The sequence below is a fragment of the Humulus lupulus genome, chromosome 5, assembly GCF_963169125.1.
Source record: "Humulus lupulus chromosome 5, drHumLupu1.1, whole genome shotgun sequence".
NCBI classification, from domain to species: domain Eukaryota; kingdom Viridiplantae; phylum Streptophyta; class Magnoliopsida; order Rosales; family Cannabaceae; genus Humulus; species Humulus lupulus.
Window position 1 is genome coordinate 43,763,335 of NC_084797.1, and position 21,067 is coordinate 43,784,401.

A 21,067-nucleotide genomic window follows, 5' to 3' on the forward strand; every position below is an offset into this window, starting at 1 on the left:
ACTCATCTCCACCCATATGAAGAAGAAGGAATTACTCATCTTCCTGCTACAGCTTACACTTTTTCAATATCAGATAAGAAGTTGTTTTGTAAGAGACTATTTGACTTGAAATTGCCTTATGGATATAGTTCTTAGATTAGCAATTGTGTAGATATGGAGAAACATAAGCTAACATGACTTAAATCTCATGACTGTTATGTGATTATGCAGCAATTGTTAGCTATTGCTATAAGGGGTTTAATGGAGGAAGGTTGCAGAGAGACAATCCTTCAACTTTGTAGGTTTTTTAAAGAATAGTGTCAACGTGTGGTTGATAAGGAGGAGATTATAAAATTGGAATTAGAATCTGCAGAAATTGTCTACAAACTGGAAGAATATTTCCCACCTTCTTTCTTTGATCCAATGATTCACTTGGTTGTCCATTTAGCGAGAGAAGTCAAACTTTGTGGTCTGGTGCAATTTCGATGGATGTACCATTTTGAGAGGTATATGAAAGTATTGAAAGGATTTGTATCAAATTATGCACGACCAGAAGGATGTATTGCAAATCGCTATCTTGATGTTGAATGTGTACGCTTTTGTGAGACCTTTTTGAAGCATAATGATAATCAAGATAGTACAAAAATCGAAGAAAATCCACTATCAGCTAGAGAATGCTTTGAACTTGACCAAGGGGATATAGCAATAGCCCACCGGTATGTGTTATTCAACTCAGATATTGTAGCACCATTTCTCAATATCCATATGGATGAGCTGAAAGAAATGCACAAAAACTTGAAGGATAATCAAACTTTGTTGTGGAATCGACATTCTGAAGGGTTCCCCCTATGGTTGTATGATAAGGTTACACTCTAAAGCAAAGATACAAATTTACATTTTCATTTAGTATATGAAATTTATTTGACATCAATATTTTTTTCTTTTTAGATTTCTAAATCTAACAAAGTAGATGACACGTTAGCTCAATTGGCTGAAGGCACAAGTCGTAGTGTCATTTCCTATAAAGGTTACATGATTAATGGAATTCGGTTTCATAAAAGAGATGCTGAAAAAACTACTCAAAACAGTGGTGTATCCTTGGAATCACATCGTAGTGGGCAGTTGAATGATACAGAAGAGTATTTTGGATTTATCAAGGATATAATAATGCTTGGTTATTGTACTTTTAAGATGCCTTTATTTTGGTGCGATTGGGAAAATATTTGAAATGGTGTTAAGAAGTTAGATTTCTATACACTTGTAAATTTTAATATAGGACAAAATCAGTCTATTAGGGATCCATATGTATTAGAATCTCAAGTTAAAAAGGAATTTTATGCAAGAGAGAATGAGTCATCTAATTGGTATATAACTTTAAAGGATTCAAATAGAGGGTGTTTGGGGCTAGAATGAAACAATCTGTATGATTTCATTCAAATTTATGCTACTCTTATGATTCTTTAATTGTAATTTTTTTCATACTTTCAATGAAACAAAGCTGATTTTATTTACTCTTTGGCTGATATTGTGTTTCTAATTTTATATATTAATTATTTCTTTCTATTTAGGAAGATAAGGATATGATACATTTGTGATTTCATTTTTTATGTTATTTTGTTTTTTACTGCAGTAATTTCAATAACAAATGAATACATTACGAAAATCTCTGAGAAAGTCAAAAAAATACCTACACCCGGGTGCATTATTCAATATTGTTGCCCAAAAAAGAAAAAGAAAAACATTAAAAAGTCAAGCTGACTGGGATGATATGTTGGACAAAAGCCCCATTCTAAAGAAAAAGAGTGCCCTACGTAAGTTTTCAACACCTGCTAGAGTAGTAGTAGACTCACCACCTGCTCTTAGTACAAGAGCAGCAACTCGTCGTATGGTTTACAATGGGGAGTCATCTCTAAATGATAATATGGCAAACATAGAGATGTCACTTGGAAGTTCAAGGACTAGAAGATCCATCAATGATGAAGTAGAAAGGTTATTAGAAGCAGGAAGAATTTCTAAAGAGGTTGAAAATGAGGAACTGGAAGAAGTGGCTAAGGCTGAACATGAAAAAATGGCCGAGGTAGAATTTGAAGAAGTTGATGAGGTGGTACTTGAAGAACCAGAAATAATGGCTGAAACAAACGAAAATATAAGTATTTCCCCAGCTATAAGGCATCAAATGCAGCAAGTTCTTAGAAAATCTGATCGATTACAAAAAACAAGCGAGACAATTCAAAATGAGTTCCAAGAAGCACCTCAAGATAGAAATCAAATGAAATGAATGCACTCAAAAAGACTAGGGGCAGGACTACATTGGCAAATCTTACTAAGAGAACCAATGACTCGATGAAAATAAATTGGAATGAAAAAGGCCAACCAGTTGGTACTAATTCAGTACAATTTTCTTCTTTTGTGGGTGCTCTTGTGAGGGAGATAGTTCCTTATACTATTTCAAATTGGAGGAAAATTTCTCCAATCATGAGAGACGTTCTTTGGGCATCTATTCAGGTAGCATTTACAAGTTTTGTGGTTTTATTCTTTCTTTTCTTTAATATTCAGCTCTCATCATAAACATATAATATGTTATTCTATATCTTATTGTAGGCAAAATATGATTTACATGAAGATTGGCAAAAGAAGATGTGCTTTGAAATGATGGCAGACCTATGGAGATCTGCAAAATCTAGACTAGTCAAGGATATTATAGATGCTAAAACCGAGAATGGACGACTAGCATTAAAGCCAGATTGCATAAAAAGTGATGTTGAATGGAGGGCGTTTGTAAAACAAAAAACTAGTAAAGAACATATGGTAAGATTTGAAATAAGTGATTGAATATTTAAGTAGAGATCAAAATATATTTTTTCCTAATGTTGGTTTCTTATTAAATAGGCTATAAGGGCCAAATTTCAAGATTGGAGAAAGAAAAGTGTTCCACACACCTCAAGTCGAAGAGGATATGCTCGAACAATCAATGATATGGTAACAATTAATATTTTTAGTGAATATATTTTGGTTCTTATTATTAGTCTTTATTTTATATTCTACATATTTTTATTGTGTAGACAAAACAAACTGAAGGGGGCAAAGTAACTGGGATCAATGCTTTTTGGAGAGCCCATACCAAGAAGAATGGTGAACCAATCAACCAAATAGCATCTGAAGTTTTTGTGAGTATTTATTATTTAATTTTGGATATTTATACTTGTTCATTATTATTGTACATTAGCTGTACTATTTTATATGTAGGAAAAATTGGCTGAAATTATACGCGAAGACCCAAAATCTGGAACTACAAACAATACCGATGAGGATGCATTAACAAAATTATTTGGTAATCCAAAATTTGGACGCTTAATCAGACAAGGAAGGGGGGTAACAAGGTCAAAATTAACTGTTGTTAATATGTGTAAAGACAAGATGACATTGTTTGAAGAAGAGCAGCTAAATATGAAGATTCAAATTGCTAAAATGTTGAATCTACTTAAAGGACACTTGGTAACAATTCTTTCTCGCACCTGTATAACTAAAAATTTGTATTTTTGAAATGAAACTTATCTTGTTGTTTATATTTAGGGCGGTAAAGCAACAACAAGTGAGGGGCAGTCCCACAATATTCTACAATCCAACAATATTCCTTCTCCTAAGGTAAATCTTCAAATTGTTTTCTTTCTTTTTAAGGAAACAAATATAAAAATTAATATATTGTTTTCAAATTGCAGAGTGTTGGAGTTAAAAAGGGCCATAACTTTACAGAAGCAAGGAATGCTTGCTACTTGCTCGATTGGTCAGATGCAATTATTGCTGAAGGCCGTTGGGATTCTAGTGATCCAGACTTAGAGGTGCACGAAATTCCTCTTGGACCATATTTTATGTGTGTATGGGTTGATGTTGCTGTTGTGCATGGTGCTTATTTATTTCGTCCAAACTATGCAATGCTTACTATACGAGAAGATGTTGGTTCAACAGTTGCATGGCCTTCTCAAAAGGTTATTCCAAGACGTATTTATATTATGCACCATTTAATTAAAGTTCTAAGGTCACTTGAGTATAGATAGTTGTAGTAATGTGTGTAATATAATAACTTGTTTATTATTCAAACTCAATTGTTGTAAATTTGGTTCTGCGTCATGATATTATTGATTATTTTAGATGAATGATAGGATATTTTATGACCTCATTAGTTTTTCTTTTATGTTTTATTTACCAAATTCAACAAGTGAAGTGCAAAAGAAAATCTGATTTGGAAGGCTTTGGTGTGCTGTAGAGTCCAAGAACTTTACTTAGCTAGTTAGACAGTAGTAATAATAATAACTAGTAATAGTTGTAGTATGTTTACGACTGTGGATTTTGGTTAAAGCCGGGACTTAGTTGGACACTCGTAGTAACACTTGTAGATTTTATAAGTTTAACCTATAGTTTAAGAACATTAATTATAACCTAAGGTTTGATTAATATGACTAATTAAGAAGATGATATTTATTATACTATAAGATTTAGATAGACCCAATAAGATATTAACACTTGTCATGTGTATGTTTAATGAGAAATTAAGTATTTTTGAGGAATAAGTTTATTAAGGGTAATATTTGAAAATCCTAGAGTCTGTCAGTAGCTTTGATATCGTTAAAGGACTTAGTCAAGGCTGTTTACTCAATTCAAATTAGGCTAAAAAAGTGTAATTACGTGTATATTATTTCAGCGTATGCCGATATATCGCAACACTAGGGGGCGATATATCGCTACACGGGGATACGAAAAACACGTAACTTCGCACGACCACCTTGACGAGCCTCGGGCATATGAGCCCAGGCGATATATCGCCTATGGTAGGCGATATATTGGCCCTAGGGCATAAATTTTGAATGATTTTGAAACTGAACCCATTTAATCCTTAACCTCTTGATAAGTCCAGAATCTTTTTGACCGAGTCTTTAGCCTCTGCTGAACGATTATTCGAATGTTTTTCAATTAAAAAGCCATTATTTTATTCAAGCTAAATGAAGATCTTTTCATTCTTTAACTCAATAAATAGGACCTAGTACCCAGCCATTTATTCATTCATCAAGCTTAGTTCAGAAGGCTACAAGCTGCTAGGTTTACTTTGGAGTGCTAAACACTTGCGTTGGGGTTATAAGCTTTATCATTATAAGCTTATCAAACACTTGGGAAGTAAGGTTCATAGTGTATTTCGGTTTCGAGGTGTAGTTCAGGTATAGCAATTTCAAAGGTATTCATATTCTTAGTTCTTTTCAGTATTGCTTCTTTGGTTTTATAGTTTTTCTCTACTCAAATCCTAACTCGGTATTCTTTATTCTTGGTTAGGCATCTAAGTTCTTTGAACTAGAGGTTCTTGTTGGTAAGTATCTTCCCGATGGTTTAGTTCATTTTTTTCATCTTTTTTTCTTTTAGAATACTCACCTTTCTCAATTATGGTTTTAGGAGTGTTCCAAAATCCTGACCTTGTTCTCATCATCCCGGTATTTTGGTAAGGAAAATAGGATAGTTCTTATGTGATATGTGCTATGTTTATATAACAGTGTTATGATTATGCTATAGTATGACTTTATGTGTTATGATATATGTATGTGTGGGGCTTAGAGTTGTTATATAGCAAACTGTTGACCTTGAATTTGGCCAACTGACACGGAGTCAAATATGCTTGATGTGGACAAACACGTTGGAAAGAATGTGATGACGAAATTATAAAGAACACAAGGATTTATAGTGGTTCGGCCCCAGAATCTGGTAATAACCTACGTCCACTTGAATTGTTATTGATGTAAGACTCAGAGGAGTGATCAAAGAACTAGGGTTCAATGAATTTCAACCACCTCTTAGGAATAAGACAATGTATTTAATCAAATAACTCTAATTTCTCGTGATCTGAAAGCAAGAAAGAAGAAAAAGGATCCCTTTCCCTTGAGCCCTCATTCTTTATTTATAGGCTCAAGGAGGATTTACATTAATTTGTTACAGATGTGGTTTCCTAAATAGTCGGATACTCAGGAAATCATGGGAGATAATTTCGGATACTACCATAACTGCCTAAGATTTCCTCCGTGTATAGCGTGCGTACGACCAGTCTAGTCGTAGGAAAAAGTTTATCATGTGACAATAGTTGTCTTCCTGGTCAATAGTTGATTATAGATTCTGCCAGATGTCAGCCATGTGTATTTAATGCCTGCCATGTCATTCACCTCTGATTTTTGGGATAACACAAACCCTATCACATTTATGTTTTGGGGCTTATAGTTTCTATATAGCAAACCCCAACACTTTTATGTTTTTGGGGCTTATAGTTGCTTAACTAGAAAACCTCATTATAGTACGGGGCTTGTAGTTGCTTAGTTAGCAAACCCCAATAGTCACCATGTAACGCCCTGGATAGCCAAGACCGTTACACTGTGTGTTTATAAAGTGCCAGACTTGCTAATCAAGTCATTAAAGTAAAAGCGTGTTACTGAAATAGTAGAGGAACTAGGGTTAAAAGTATTTTGGTCTCAAAAGTACGTTTTCATTACTAAACATTGTTTACGTACATGGGATCCCAAAATTGACAGTTTAAAAGCCATTTACAAAAGTTACAACGTTTAGATACATCAACTGGCCATACTAAGGCAAAAGCGAGCTGTTAGGTAATCTCTGTCCTGACACACTCCTCGACCGTGGTGATCGAACGGCAGGCTATGTACATTTCACCTCGGAGCTCTCCACCTCAGGCCTGGTCCAGCTTGCCCTTGCCCTTACCTACACCACGAAGCACCCGTGAGCCAAGGCCCAGCAAGAAAACACAGAAACAACAGAGCATGAACAACTAGCAACAAATCAATTACACATATAGCATCTCATCAACTCAAGTGTAGCATCAATCAAATATTTCATATACTAAGCATCTCAGCTCAAATACATAATGCACAGACGATAACCAGGGCTAGCGCTCACAGGCAGCTCCCTCTGTTATCCTATTATTTCCGGCACTCAACGGCCAATTCGCGCTCCGTGCGCTAAACTCATGAACGGTACTCTTAGACCTCTTATACGTGTCCCCTGGCATAATACCAACGATGACACAATACAACTTTCGAGAGCACTTAGTCCCATTCACAACCATACATTCGGGTGCAGTTTTCTTACCTTTCAATTCAATAGCTTCAATCCTTCGACACCTTGAGCACGATCCCACTCGAGCCCTAGCGCTCACCTAAACACAATCATGGTCCAAAGTCAACATCAACCCTCAAGTTCAAAACCTAGCCCCGGGGCCAATCCCGAGCCCCCGGGATGACCTAGTTCCACCAAACAAGGTGGTGGAACCAAACCCCAAACCTTAGGTCAAAAACCCTTGCAAATTACCCTAAAATCCCCTTCAGAAGGCAGGGTAGCGCTACAGCGCTCTTGGGAGGGCGCTATAGCGCTACAGACAGAAACCAAAACCCTTCCAGCAAAATGGCCTAGCGCTACAGCGCCCAAAGGCTAGCGCTGTAGCGCTAGTCACAGACAGCCCAACACCAAAATTTCCCTTGTGCGATTTTCTCGAGCCAACCTCAACCAAACCTCTTCCAACTCTTACCCAAACTTAAAAACAACCTCATGACCACACTCCACTCATCCCAAGCACCCTAAACATCTAAAATCCTAGCACATGCAATCATAAACTCAAAGTTCACCATAGCCACCTCCAAACTCCAAAACCCAACATAAACCAGCTAAACATCAGAATTAGAGCTTAGAATTCATACCTTTGATAGAATTTTGCCCACAAGCTATCCCTAGGCTCCCTTGGCTTGCTACTCCTCAGCCTTAAGCCTGAATTCCCCAAAGTTCCATTCAATTCAACTCAAGTACCACAACTTAAAAACCAAAAACAGAAATGGATGAACTCTAGAATCTTACCTCAAGTGTTGGTGAAACCCTGCTAAACCTCTGTCAATTCCTTAGTCTTAGGTCAAGATCCTTGATGTTTAGTTATCCCAGCTCTCCTCTAAGCTTTACTCCAGAAATTCTCAAGAAACAGGTGAAGGAAAGTGTAAACCGACTTAGAGAAACTCTCTCTGTTTTCCCTCTTTCTTTTCTCTTCTTTTTCAGACTTCTTTGATATTCTATAAATTCCACTAACTTAAAACCTCAGTAATACCCATCCTTAAGAGTCAAATGACCTTTATGCCCTCCTAATTAACTCTAATCCTTTAGTCCACTTAAGGGCATTTTAGTCATTTTGCCTAATTCCCGCTACTTCCTCGAATGTCTCTATTATTTCCCGCTTAATTCCCGATACCTTACTGATCACCAATAGCATTCCTCAACGTCATAATAATCTCCAGCTTATCCACTAAATTCCCATTTACACCCCTGAGCTCACCCCGAGCCGGGTATAAATCCCCGCTATGACTTTTACGCTACTTTGCTCACTAAGATCGTCTCGTGTCACAGATCGCAGATATATCCACATAATAATGTGGTCTCAACAATTATCACATATATCAAAGCAGTTATGCCCATAATGGCCAAAATTACGATTATGCCCTTCTACCCTAATCTGGGCCTATATGCATACAAACACGCATAGTTATGCATCTCAAGTACTCAAGTAATCACATAACATGCTTTAAATCATAATTATACATCTAAATCACTAAAATCACATGTAATCTCCATTATGCCCTCCATGCATGCTAATCAAGGCCCTTAAGCCTTATTAGCGAATTTGGGTCGTTACACACCATGTACATGGGTTAGTATTTGATATACGTTCATAGTTTATGTGTATGATTATGTTTCGTGCTTGTAGTAGATTTTCTTTGCTGAGCATTAGGCTCATTCCTTTATGTTTTATATGTGCAGGAAAATAGAATGGTGGCGGGAAAGTTCTTGGCAGCTTTGGAATGTGTACTGAGGCAGAATGAAATCGGTGGACTGTGTGAACGATTCGAGGATCAAGTTGTTTTCCAGTCATTTAAAATTATGATTTCTATGTATTTCCGCACTTAATTTTGTATCAAATTTATTTAAGTTATGTTCTATTTTATTTTCAAGCAATGGGATCCCATATCCTAACCACATTTTTATGTATTTTAACTCTTTACAGTTTTAATAAAGTTATGGTTATTTCATATATATGTTTTCTTAAGATTAGTGTCTGTGGACAGTAGTTATTAATGGTCTAAAGTCTAGATTAAGTTGGGTCGTTACAGTTGGTATCAGAGCTCCGAATCTGACCGCCAAGTAAGTGTTTAAGTTATAGTTATAATGTTTATATGTATAGCTAACGATTTTAGCCTTTATGTTTCAGTTAAGAATGAACGAAGCACTAACTTATGAGGATATTTGAGCCATTAAGGCTTTAAAAAGAATTAGAGAACCAAGAAACACCATAGGAGTGCTAGAAAGAATCACTCAAAGGTTGGTTTTGTTCCACAGAGAAATAGGTCACCTCTAAGAATCTAAGCAGATCATGATGAGAGCAATACGTTTTAGTGATTAGACTATTTAGAGATTATCATACTGTAATTGCAGCCTTAGAAGAGATATGGAAAACAATGGATAATGAAGATGAATTTCCGGTAGCAATGAGATATTATTTTCTCTTAATTAGGTTCACTTCAAAAAGAGAATTTCAGTTTACAAATGAGCAAAAGCATAGAATTTTTACGAACATTCCTCGAGGGCCTTTTGAGGCACATGCTAATGAGGACTATGAGGAGTTAAATGATGATATGCTAGATAAAGGATCGAATATAGAAGATCCCGATTTTTAGAATAATTAGTTTCATTGTTTGTTTTAAATTATTTGTTTTCTTTTATGGTTGTAAATAGTGAAAAACTTTCTTTTCCAAATTAATATCATGGTTATTTTGTTATCATGTATGAGTTTGATTTTTCTTTTGCAATCATAATAAATAATAAATAAAATAAATAATGACTAATTTCGGTGAGGGTGGATACAAATCAATAAACCACGTTTCTATATTGAGAGTTAGGGGGCCATAGTAGTGGGAACAATTTTACTGATCCCATCCTCCCTCAATATGGTTAACTTTGGAACAAAGATGAGTTTCAAGCCTGAGAATTTAGTCATATAGGACCATTGGAAGCAAACTTAGAAAATAAAGATGGCTTATTTTTCTAAGTATAGAAACCCACTCTAACAATAAAGAAGACTTATATAAATTTCATAAGAAGTCACAATCAATAGGTCCGAGTTATGTTTGTTTAGATTAAGTTTTTGCCTTAGAGCCTATTAGGGTAAAGTTCTGGCATGTTTCTCTCAACTATTAGAACTCTACTGCGTTGTCGCTCCGAAGTTCTGCTCGCACCAACAGAAACGCTTCCAACGCTGCTCTGGTGAACAATGAAGCCCTTCCAGTTTGTAGAAGAGGAGTGTGTGCTACTGTCAGCCGCAACGCGCCGCCACCACCAGCTGACAACACTGCAGAGATATCCAGACTACGACAACAAGTCGAGGAACTATTGCAGCAACAGCGACAACAGGCTCAGCCCCAAACTCAGCCTCTGCCTCCGCCGTAGCCACAGCCGCAGCAAATGGCCTCAGCACCCCCAACAAGTTGGTCCATATGGGGGATGGCCAGCGGCGAACTATGCGCCATATCTAGTTCAGCATATGGAGTCAGTTTATGAGAGGTTCCGTAAACAACACACTTCGAACATTGAATGGACTACAAACCCCTTTGAGGCAGAAGAATGGTTAAGAAATGTGGAGCGTTTCCTGACGCACATGAACCTCAGCAACGCGGACCGCATATCCTGCATTTCGTCCTTGCTCAAGAAAGATGCCAGGATATGGTGGGAATTAGTCCAGCAAACACATGAGGTTGCGACCATGACTTGGACTCGATTTGTGGAGCTATTCCACAAAAATTACTATGATTCGATTGTACTCGCTTCAAGAGTTGAGGAGTTCACTGGCCTGAAGCAAGGAAGTTTATCAGTGGTAGAGTATGCTCGGCAGTTCGACCGTTTGGCTAAGTTCGCACCGAAAATGGTTCCACTTAACTATTTGAGGGTGTCTAAGTTCGTTATAGGACTTCGACCGAAGATTGAGATAGGGGTTAAGTTAGCAAAACCAGGAAATACTACTTATGCCGACGTTCTAGAGACGGCAATAGAAGTAGAAAGGCTGCAGGCTAATGTTAGTAAAGTAGAAGCTAGTAAGCCTGAGCCTAGACAGCAGGGTCAATCTTAGACAAGTCAGAACAACAACCACAATCAGTCCAGCAATAACAACAACAACGGTCAGAAAAGAAGGCATCCTGACAACAAACAATCCAACAACGATAAAAGGGCACAGACAAATAATGGAGGAAGTAGATCGGGTTATGTAGAGTACCCGCCATGTGCTAAGTGCCAAATGAAACATCCTAAGGAATGTCGGGAAAACACCAAAGGATGTTACAAACGTGGTCAAGAAGGACACCGAAAGAAAGAATGTCCTCAGCTCAAGTCAGAGGGGAAAAAGAAAGATAAGATGGTTCCTGCCAAGGTTTTTTCCTTGACCTAAGGGAGGCTGATGCTAGCAATAAGGTGGTCACAGGTCAGGTTTCTATCCTCCATAATATATGTTATGTATTATTTTATTCGGGAGCCACTCAATTGTATATCTCGTTAGGAATGATAGAAAAACTAGACAAGCCTTATGAAAGATTTGGAGCTAGGTTCGTAACCGAGTTGCCTTCGGGCAAAGTAGTTCTATCATCACGGATAGTACGAGGCGTACCGATCAAGATTGAGGACGTAGAACTAGAAGGAGACCTGATAGAACTGGAGATCAAGGACTTCGACGTGATACTAGGCATGGAATGGCTAGCATGGCATGGCGCAACCATCGACTGCAAATGCAAGAAAGTGACGTTCGATACTCCTGACGGTCAGAGACTATGCTTCATGGGACAAGCTTCAGGACTACACACATCGCTAATATCATCTCTCAAAGCTCAGAGGATGATGGAAAAAGGATGTCAAGGGTTCTTAGCCAGCATCACAGATGTGGTAAATGAAACACCGCTTAAGGTTGGAGACGTCCGCATTGTAAGAGAATTCACAGAAGTATTTCCCGATGATTTACCAGGATTGCCGCCGACTCGGGAAATTGACTTCACAATAGAATTAGTACCAGGCACCGAGCCTATCTCCAAGGAACCATACCGAATGGCACTTGCGAAACTCAAGGAGTTAAAGACGCAGCTGCAAGAACTCCTAGACTTGGGTTTTATTAGGCCAAGCCACTCGCCATGGGGAGCACCGGAGCTATTTGTGAAGAAAAAGGATGGAAGCATGTGGATGTGCATAGAGTACCGCGAGCTGAATAAGGTAATGATTAAGAATAAGTACTGGCTGCCTCGGATTTATAACTTGTTTGATCAACTCTGAGGTGCGACCGTATTTTCAAAGAATTATTTACGGTCCGGGTACCATCAGCTTAAGGTGCCGGGAGAAGATTTTCCCAAGACAGCCTTTAGAACTTGTTATGGGCATTATGAGTTCTTAGTTATGTCTTTTGGTCTTACCAATGCACCAACTGCATTTATGGACTTCATGAATAGGGTCTTCAAGGACTACTTAGATAAATTCGTCGTAGTGTTCATCGACGACATCTTAGTATACTCCAAGAATGAAGTAGAGCACGAGGAACACTTGAGATTGATTTTTTCACGACTAAAGGAGCATCAACTCTACGCCAAGTTCAAAAAATGCGAGTTTTAGCTTTCGCAAGTGGCGTTCCTCAGGCACATTATATCCAAGGACGAAGTTGTAGTAGACCCATCAAAGGTAAAGGTCATGAAGGATTGGCCAAGACCAAAGAACTCTTCCAAAGTAAGGAGCTTTCTGGGATTAGCAGGTTATTATAGGAGGTTCGTAGAGGGCTTTTCTAAGACATCCACTCCACTCACCAACCTGACCCGGAAACAGCAAAGATTCAACTGGAATGATAGATGTGAAGAAACCTTCCAGTTTCTTAAGGACAAGTTGTGCTCAGCACCAGTACTCTGTGTACCGACACCCAATGATAATTTCTAGCCACGTGCCAGAATGCTAACACCCTTTTTGACAAGATTGGTGAGTTACTGTCTTCGAAAAGTTATCTTCTAAGAATTGATGGGCTCCCTGTTTCTATGCAAACCCTTTATTTCCCTATTTCTAACATCGGCTTTTAATTTCAGGCCTTCTTATCCTTCATTCAGTATAATTATATCCTGAACCAAGAGGTTGCAACGACTAAGGTGCATGCCCAAGAGGCCAGAGGTGCACAGCTTAGGGCCGAGAACGATCTTGAAAAGGCTTGGATAGAGCTAGAAGTGACCCGGAGGGAGGTAGAGGCCAGGGACAGGGATATCAATAGGGTCTAGGAGCTGGATGCCAAGCTGGAAGTGACCCAGAGGGAGGTGGAGGCCAGAGATTCGGAGATCACAAGGGTCCAGGAGCTTAACGCCAAGTTGGAAAAGGAGAAGAAGACGACTTTCGAGTTCATCAAGAGTGAGAAGTCTCATCTTCATGAGGAGTTTAAGACCAAAAAAGATCGTGTCGTCGACATGGCGATGTATCGAATTGGGGCCAACAATCCTGACCTCGATACCAGCTTTACATTCGATAGGGAGACTGATTTTGTTACTAGATGGCAAGCTCGGCTGGAGGAGGAAGAGGTCAAGCTCGATGCTAAAGAGGCGGTGGAGGCCACCGAGCAAGCCGAGACCGTGGTTGATGGGGTTGCTAATCCTTAGAGTCCAACTCATGGGCTGCGACCCATTTTTTTCCCTTGTAATTATATATATATCTATTTTTATTCCCTTGGAGCAGAGAGAATTATAAGTCAAAGTTTAATTTATTTGACGAGTTTATGTTTTAATGGTAGTTTATATTTTATGCTTAAATCTTTTTCCTAAAATCTTTATGCATACTCTCTACCTTCATCGTTTTTTCCTTTATTGCGCACATCATATTTCTAGCTTCGAAATATTTCAAGCATGCCATAAATTACTTTTTGTATTTGTTTATCTATACAAATATTGTCATGCGTAGGTTCAAGTATCCATGTATTCATACATAGCTCATTCGATTACACATTTTTCAACCTCGTGATCCTCAAAATCGAATATTACTTTCACCACTTATTTTCATTGTGAAATAATTATTAGCATGTAACCTCATTAGTCTAGTTCTTTCTCGCTTATTTATAGTAACTTTTCCTCGTCCTTGAGAATAGCCTCGAGGTTGCGAGGTTGAAACTTATTTGCAAAATATTCCAGCTATGTTTCGACTTCTAAATTTTGTTGGTTTATGTAGAATCCAACTTTTAATTATGTCGAATAGAGTTTGCAGGTTCATTCCAGACTTGTTTAGTGTGTGTTTGGTTAATAATCCATACACTTGTTCAATTCGTGCCTAGTTCATAATCCATACACTTTGACTAATTATATTTTATTTTTATTTTTGCCACATTTTCGAGCTTATGGTATTATTGTATACCACTTATGCCCCCTTAATATCCTATGATTGCAATCTTAGGTTATTGAATTTTGAGAGCTTGCAAAAAGTATAACAATAAAAATACACAAAATTTGAATAAAAATCAATGCTTTAATGATAAAAATAAAAAATTAAGTACAAGCTTGATTATAACTTAATAAACATCATTCCTACATTACTGATAATAAGGTTGTAGATGTTCACCATTCCAAGCTCGTGATACCAATTCACCATTTATTCTCGCTAGTTTATAAACACCAGGTCAAATAAGGGATTCAATTTGGTAGGGTCCTTCCTAATTAGGCCCGAGCACGCATGCCGAGGGGTCTTTTGTGGCCCAAAACACGCGTCTGAATATCAAATCTCCCAATCCAAATTTTATGTCTCGAACTCGCTTGTTGAAGTATCTTGTAGACATTTGCTGGTATGCAGTGTTCTTAATTTGGGCTTTGTCCCATTTTTCTTCAATTAGGTCTAGAGTTTCTTCGAGTTGGGATTGGATTGAGGTCTGGTCGTATGCCTTGCATCTGATTGTTGGGATTTCTACCTCAATAGGTAGCATAGCTTTGTAACCGTAAGCCAGGGAGAAGGGGGTATGGTATGTCTTGTCGAGGTCTGAGTTGTCATTCTGTAGGCCCATAGGACTTGTGGTAATTCTTCTGGCCATTTTCCTTTGGCCTCTTCGAGCATTTTCTTAATAGAGCTCTTTCGTGTTTTGTTCAATACTTTGACATGGCCATTTTCTTGTGGAAAGGCTACTGAGGAAAAACTTTTGATAATCCCATTATTTTCACAGAACTGTGTAAACGATTCGCTATTGAATTGGGTTCCGTTGTCTGGTACTATTTTCCTTGGTAACCCGTATCTACAAATTATATTCTTGACCATGAAATCTAAAACTATCTTTGAGGTGATAGTGGCTAGACGTTCAGCCTCAGTCCCCTTTGTGAAGTAATCAACAGCAACTACGACATATTTTACTCCCCCTTTTCTTGTTGGTAAGGATCCTATAAGGTCAATTCCCCATACCGCAAATGGCCATAGAGAGCTCATCATGGTATGCTCGGTTGGTGGAGCTCGTAGGATTGAAGCGAATCGCTGACACTTATCACAGTGCTTAATGTATTCGAATAACTCAATTTTAACTGTGGGCAAGAAGTATCCTTGCCTGATCACCATTTTAATAGACTATGCCCCCCATTTTGGTCTTCACAAAATTCTTCATGGATTTCTTCTAAAAAAAATTGTTTAATGCCTAAAATGTGAATCCACTAAGCAGGGGTTGTAGTATAGATCAGGCGGTCGATTCCATAAAGAGGCAAGGAATTAAAGTTAATCAATAAATAAAGTTTTGAGATAAATAATATGAGGAAAATAGCACAAGTGATATTTTTGTTGTTTTTGACATTTAAAGATTAGAAATAAAGATAGACTAAAGTGTGATGTAACAATAGGTAATAAGTAGGAAGGATCAAGAGTCACCAATATGCATACTTATTTATTTGGATCTTTAATTCATAAAAATTACACAAATGAGTAGTTCACATCCCAACTATTCATTTGGAAGATTTAACATTGAAACACAAATATGTTTCACAAAAATGTATTCAAGTGATTATTATTCTTTATCATGGAAAGATGAGATAAATCTTATGAGAAATCTAAAAATGTCATTATACCATTAGCAATAATGCAATAAAAGATTAGACATAAAACCTAACACAAACATTACTTTTACTATTTATAAAATACATAGAAAGAGCATGACTAATTCTATATAGATTTTAGCAAAAGTAAATATATATGAATGAGATGAAGAAAATGATAAAGATATTATCTATATTATTTTCACTAATTTGATAATACATAGAAAGTGCATGACAAAATATGTATACTATTAGTAAACACAAATATAGATAACAAGATGAAGAAATAGAGATGAAGAAGTAGAGATGAAAGAAAATAAATCACTAAAATATATAAACTTAAAGCACTTGGTGAATCAAAAATACCAAACAAAGTCATAGTACATATAGGATCATCCTAACCTTCCTAAGAAGGTTAGCCTATTATGCTAGACATTCTCATGAAATTCTAGAGAGAAAATATGAGAAATGAGACTAAAATTTTGTAGAGTTTTGCTACCTAAAAATTACATAGAAAATGTGAAATGAGAGGCCCTATTTATAGAGGGAGAAAATGACTAAAAAGAAATTAAACAACAAAATGGGATTTACAAAATAAATCTGAAATATTAATAATAAAATATGATTTTGAAAAATCAAATCTCATTATAAATATTAACCTAGTTATTTTGGTGCATGGTCAATATGCTCTTTTTCTAAAACACAAAAAAAAAAAAAAGAGATGGCAATGTGCAAGGCCCAAAGTGCTTAGAAGATTGGGCTTATGGGTGGCTGCTGCAGAGAAGACTTTGACCAAGCCTGGCCAATGGAGAAACGCCATGTGGCGCAGCTGGCTTGGAGGAATTGCTTGGTTGACTGGGTCAACACAGGAGGAGAAGGGAGGCATGCGAGTCGCCGAGTCGAGGGGTCGAGGCTCCATGTGGGTCACGCGGGCCGCCAGGCTGGGGTGTTGAAGCTTGTAGACAGGTGGCGCGCTGGGGCGCGGACAAGTGGCTTGTTGGGGAGGAGACGGGCTTGGGGAGTAGTGCGGGCCTGGGATATTATTAGGGATTCCCTCTTTCAAAAATGCAACATTTCCTTTTCTTTCCTCAATTTTATTTATTTCTATTTTTTATTGTTTTCAAGTGCCAAAAATTCCAATTAAATCCTACAAAATAAAACAAACTAAATTAAAATTAAATATTTTCATTTATTGATTTAATCATATTAATTCGATGAAAATATTAATTAAAACTTAATTTAGTTTGACTATTAAAATCAATAAATGTGTATTTTTGGGCACTAATCACAACCCCCAACTAGCTTATTGCTAGTCTCTAGAAATTAAAGTGGATAAAAATTATTACCAAGATGAATTAGTGAACTAAATTATGCAAAATCATTTAACAAAAATATTTAGTGAGAATTTAGAAAATGCTATTTAAAACTATCAAAGTTGTAATTCAAGAGTTTTGTGTGTGTGCACCAAACCATATCGTTCTTTCCAAAATTAACACAAACAATATTGAAAAATCACAAAAAAATAAAGTCTCAACTCCAAATCCTCACAAAGGTATTGAAAGTATTTTTATGGGAGATGGTTGACACTCTTGGAGTTGGAAATTTATCAATTAACACTCAAAAATGGATGTTATCATTTTAGAACAAACAATGTTAACGAATATTGATCAAAAGATACGCTAATCAATTAATTGGAATCTAAATGACATAAGAACCTTCGGGATTTTACAAAATGATGTTAATAGCCAAAATAAAGAACAAAACAAAAATAAAATACACAATTTTTTTTTCTTTTTTATTTTTTCTTTTTTCTTTTTTGTTTTTGAATACTGAAAACAAATGTAGTAATGTTGATTTTTTTTTATTTGACAATTTTTTTTCAATAAAACTACAAAAAATGTTGATGAAAAATGTTGCTCTTGTTCTCTTTTTTTTTTCTTCTTTTTTCCATTAATTTTTTAAAATATTTCTTCTTTTTCTTTTTTTTTCTTTTTTTTATATAAATTTTTTGACAAGAGACAACATAAGAATTAAAAAAAAATTACAAGAAATTAAAAGGAAAATTACAATAAAATACAACAAAGGCTCTTTAAAACAAAAGTTACCCCTCTAGTACATGTCATGTTTTAAATCCCAAAAATTAATTTTACCAGCTCAAATGATCAATAGAAGTTGTTTTCTCATTCTCACATCTCACAAAAATTAAAAGCTTTAAACTTTAGGATTTTTCTCAATTGAATGTGTGAAAAAAAATTCAATGTTTGGTTGTGCATGACATTACTCTCAAAAATTACTTCCTAATAGTAAAAATAGCAAAAACTATCGCACAAAAATTATGTTGTTATGAGTTTTGCAAACATTTAACTCAAAATTTCAAAATAGTGATCAAAGTATATGTCAACGCATGAATATGCCTACTACTCCCAACTTTAATTGAAGCATTGTCCTCAATGTTTAACATTAAGCCCATTGTGTGAGAAAAAGGGAATATGATAACCAACAAAACCCCAAAAATTAAAATTCGCAACATAAAGTAAGACACAAATTAAAATAAAGCACACTATAAAGAAAGATAAAACCTGATCAGCCTTTGGTAGACAAAAGCATCGCTCTCAGGTAAGTCTACCAACTGCATATTTGCGTACTATGATGTATCAAAAATGCATTTTCTTTTATCGTGCATCTCAAAAATAGAAGCGTTGGTAACATTTTCAGGATAAAGAAAATGTTTGGGTTCAAAATTGTGGAGGAAATTGGGTGAATGTTTCAATGCAAATATGTTTATGATTTCCTCAACGATTAAGTTTATCACATCAGTATGATAGCTTCCATTTTTCTTTGGAGTGGTTGGAAGAATTTTGGTATGGGAAAGAGCTTCACTCCAAATGGTAATAGCATTATCCTCATCGGGTTTAGAACTGAGAGTAGGGGATGGTGTTATGGCCTCAGGTTGGGACGGGAATTGACTTAAATTATGTGAAATAATAGCATTGGTCAATTCTGAAAGTTGAGTACTAGTTTCCCTAAAATCTTCCACAATTTTTTTATTGAATTCTCTTTGGTCCTCTATAAATGTGTGTAAAGTGTCCTCCAAGGAATTTTCATTAGTCCAGACATTATATGGAGGTTCATGTGGGAAATTAGGAAAATTTTGCTCAAAATTCATTTGAGGTGGTGGTGCATGGTAGTTGTACTCAGGCTTCCAACTAAAATCTACGGGGTTGGTCCAACAAGAATTATGATACCTATGGTCGACTCTTTCAAAGTCACAATAACGTTCATCATAATCTACATCGTAACTTCCTCTTTCAAACTTAGTTTCTAAGACCTCAAGTTCGCGGTAATTGTTTATTTTGCTTGTTTCCAGGTCGATTTGAGGTTTTCAGAACGGTCTCACTTAAGACCCACACTTTATCTAGAGCTCCCCGAGGTTCATAGATAATTGTGGAGGGGTCACAATTCATAAAAACGGTCATCTTACAACCAATACTTACTAGAACTCCCTGAGGTTACTAAGTAAGCATGGATGGAACGTTACTCAAATTGGCCTTTAAGCAAAAAATTGCTTATGTTGACAAAACAAGCTTTGTTTTTATTATTTTTTTTTTAATTTTGCATTTTATGATTTTTTTTTTCAGATTTAAAACCTAAAAATTAAAAAAAAAAACTAATAACAAAAAAATGAAAAATAAAGATACAAATCCAACAATAGAAAAACAAAAATTATTTAAATAAAATAAATAAGATGCTCACTAAACCTAAAAAAAATAATAGGAAAAGAAAAACACTAATACATAAAAGGGCTAAAAAAAATTCTAAGAAAGTAACTTTTTTTTTTTAAAGATGATTAAAATCTATCTAAGTAACCAAAAATAAATAAATAAAGTAATCCTACAAACACATAAAAAAATAGCACAAGAGTAAGATAGAAAGAGAAAAAAAATGTAACAAATCCTAAACACAAATAATTAAAATAAAAAAAAAAACAAAAGGAATAAATTAAAACTAAACTAACAAAACAAATGCAACCAATTTTTTTTTAAAGTCCCCCCCCCCCCCCCCCCCTTTTTACTACAATAAAAAGGAAAGAGAGCACCAAAAAGAAAAAGAAAAATGAAATAAGTTACCAAAATTAAATTAAAGAGAAAAAAAAAACTAAACACAACACAACAAGCATTTTTTTTACAACAATAATAAATAAAAAGAGAGAAAGAAAACCAACAAAACAAAAATAATAACAAAATAAACTAAGAATAAAACTAACAAATCCTAGAAAAGAAATGACAGCAATTTTTTTTTCTTTCTTTTAATACAACAATGACAAAAAAAACGACAAACTAACTAAAAAGGAGCAATAAAAAAAATGATAGTGATTTTTTTTCCTTTTTCTTAGGGTAAATAAGATAAATCTAAAAACAAAAATCTTAGAGAAATATACACGAAAAGAAAATGATAGAATTACTCATCTCTTTTGCAAAATTTATTGAAAAACTTTTTATTTTCACTATTACCTCCCCGGCAACGGTGCCAACATTTGTTTAATGCCCAAAACGTGCATCCACTAAGTGGTGGTTGTAGTATAGATCGGGTGGTCGATTCGACAAGGAGGCAAGGAATTAAAGTTAATCAATAAATAAAGTTTAGAGATAAATAATATGAGGAAAATAGAACAAGTGATATTTTTGTTGTATTTGAGATTTAAAGATTAGAGATAAAGATAGACTAAAGTGTGATGTAACAATAGGTAACAAGTAGGAAGGATCAAGAGTCACCAAAATGCATACTTATTTATTTGGATCTTTAATTCATAAAAATTACACAATTTCACAAAAATGTATTCAAGTGATTATTATTCTTTACCATGGAAAGATGAGATAAATTTTATGAGAAATCTAAAAATGACATTATACCTAACACAAATATTACTTTTACTATTTATAAAATACATAGAAAGAGCATGATCA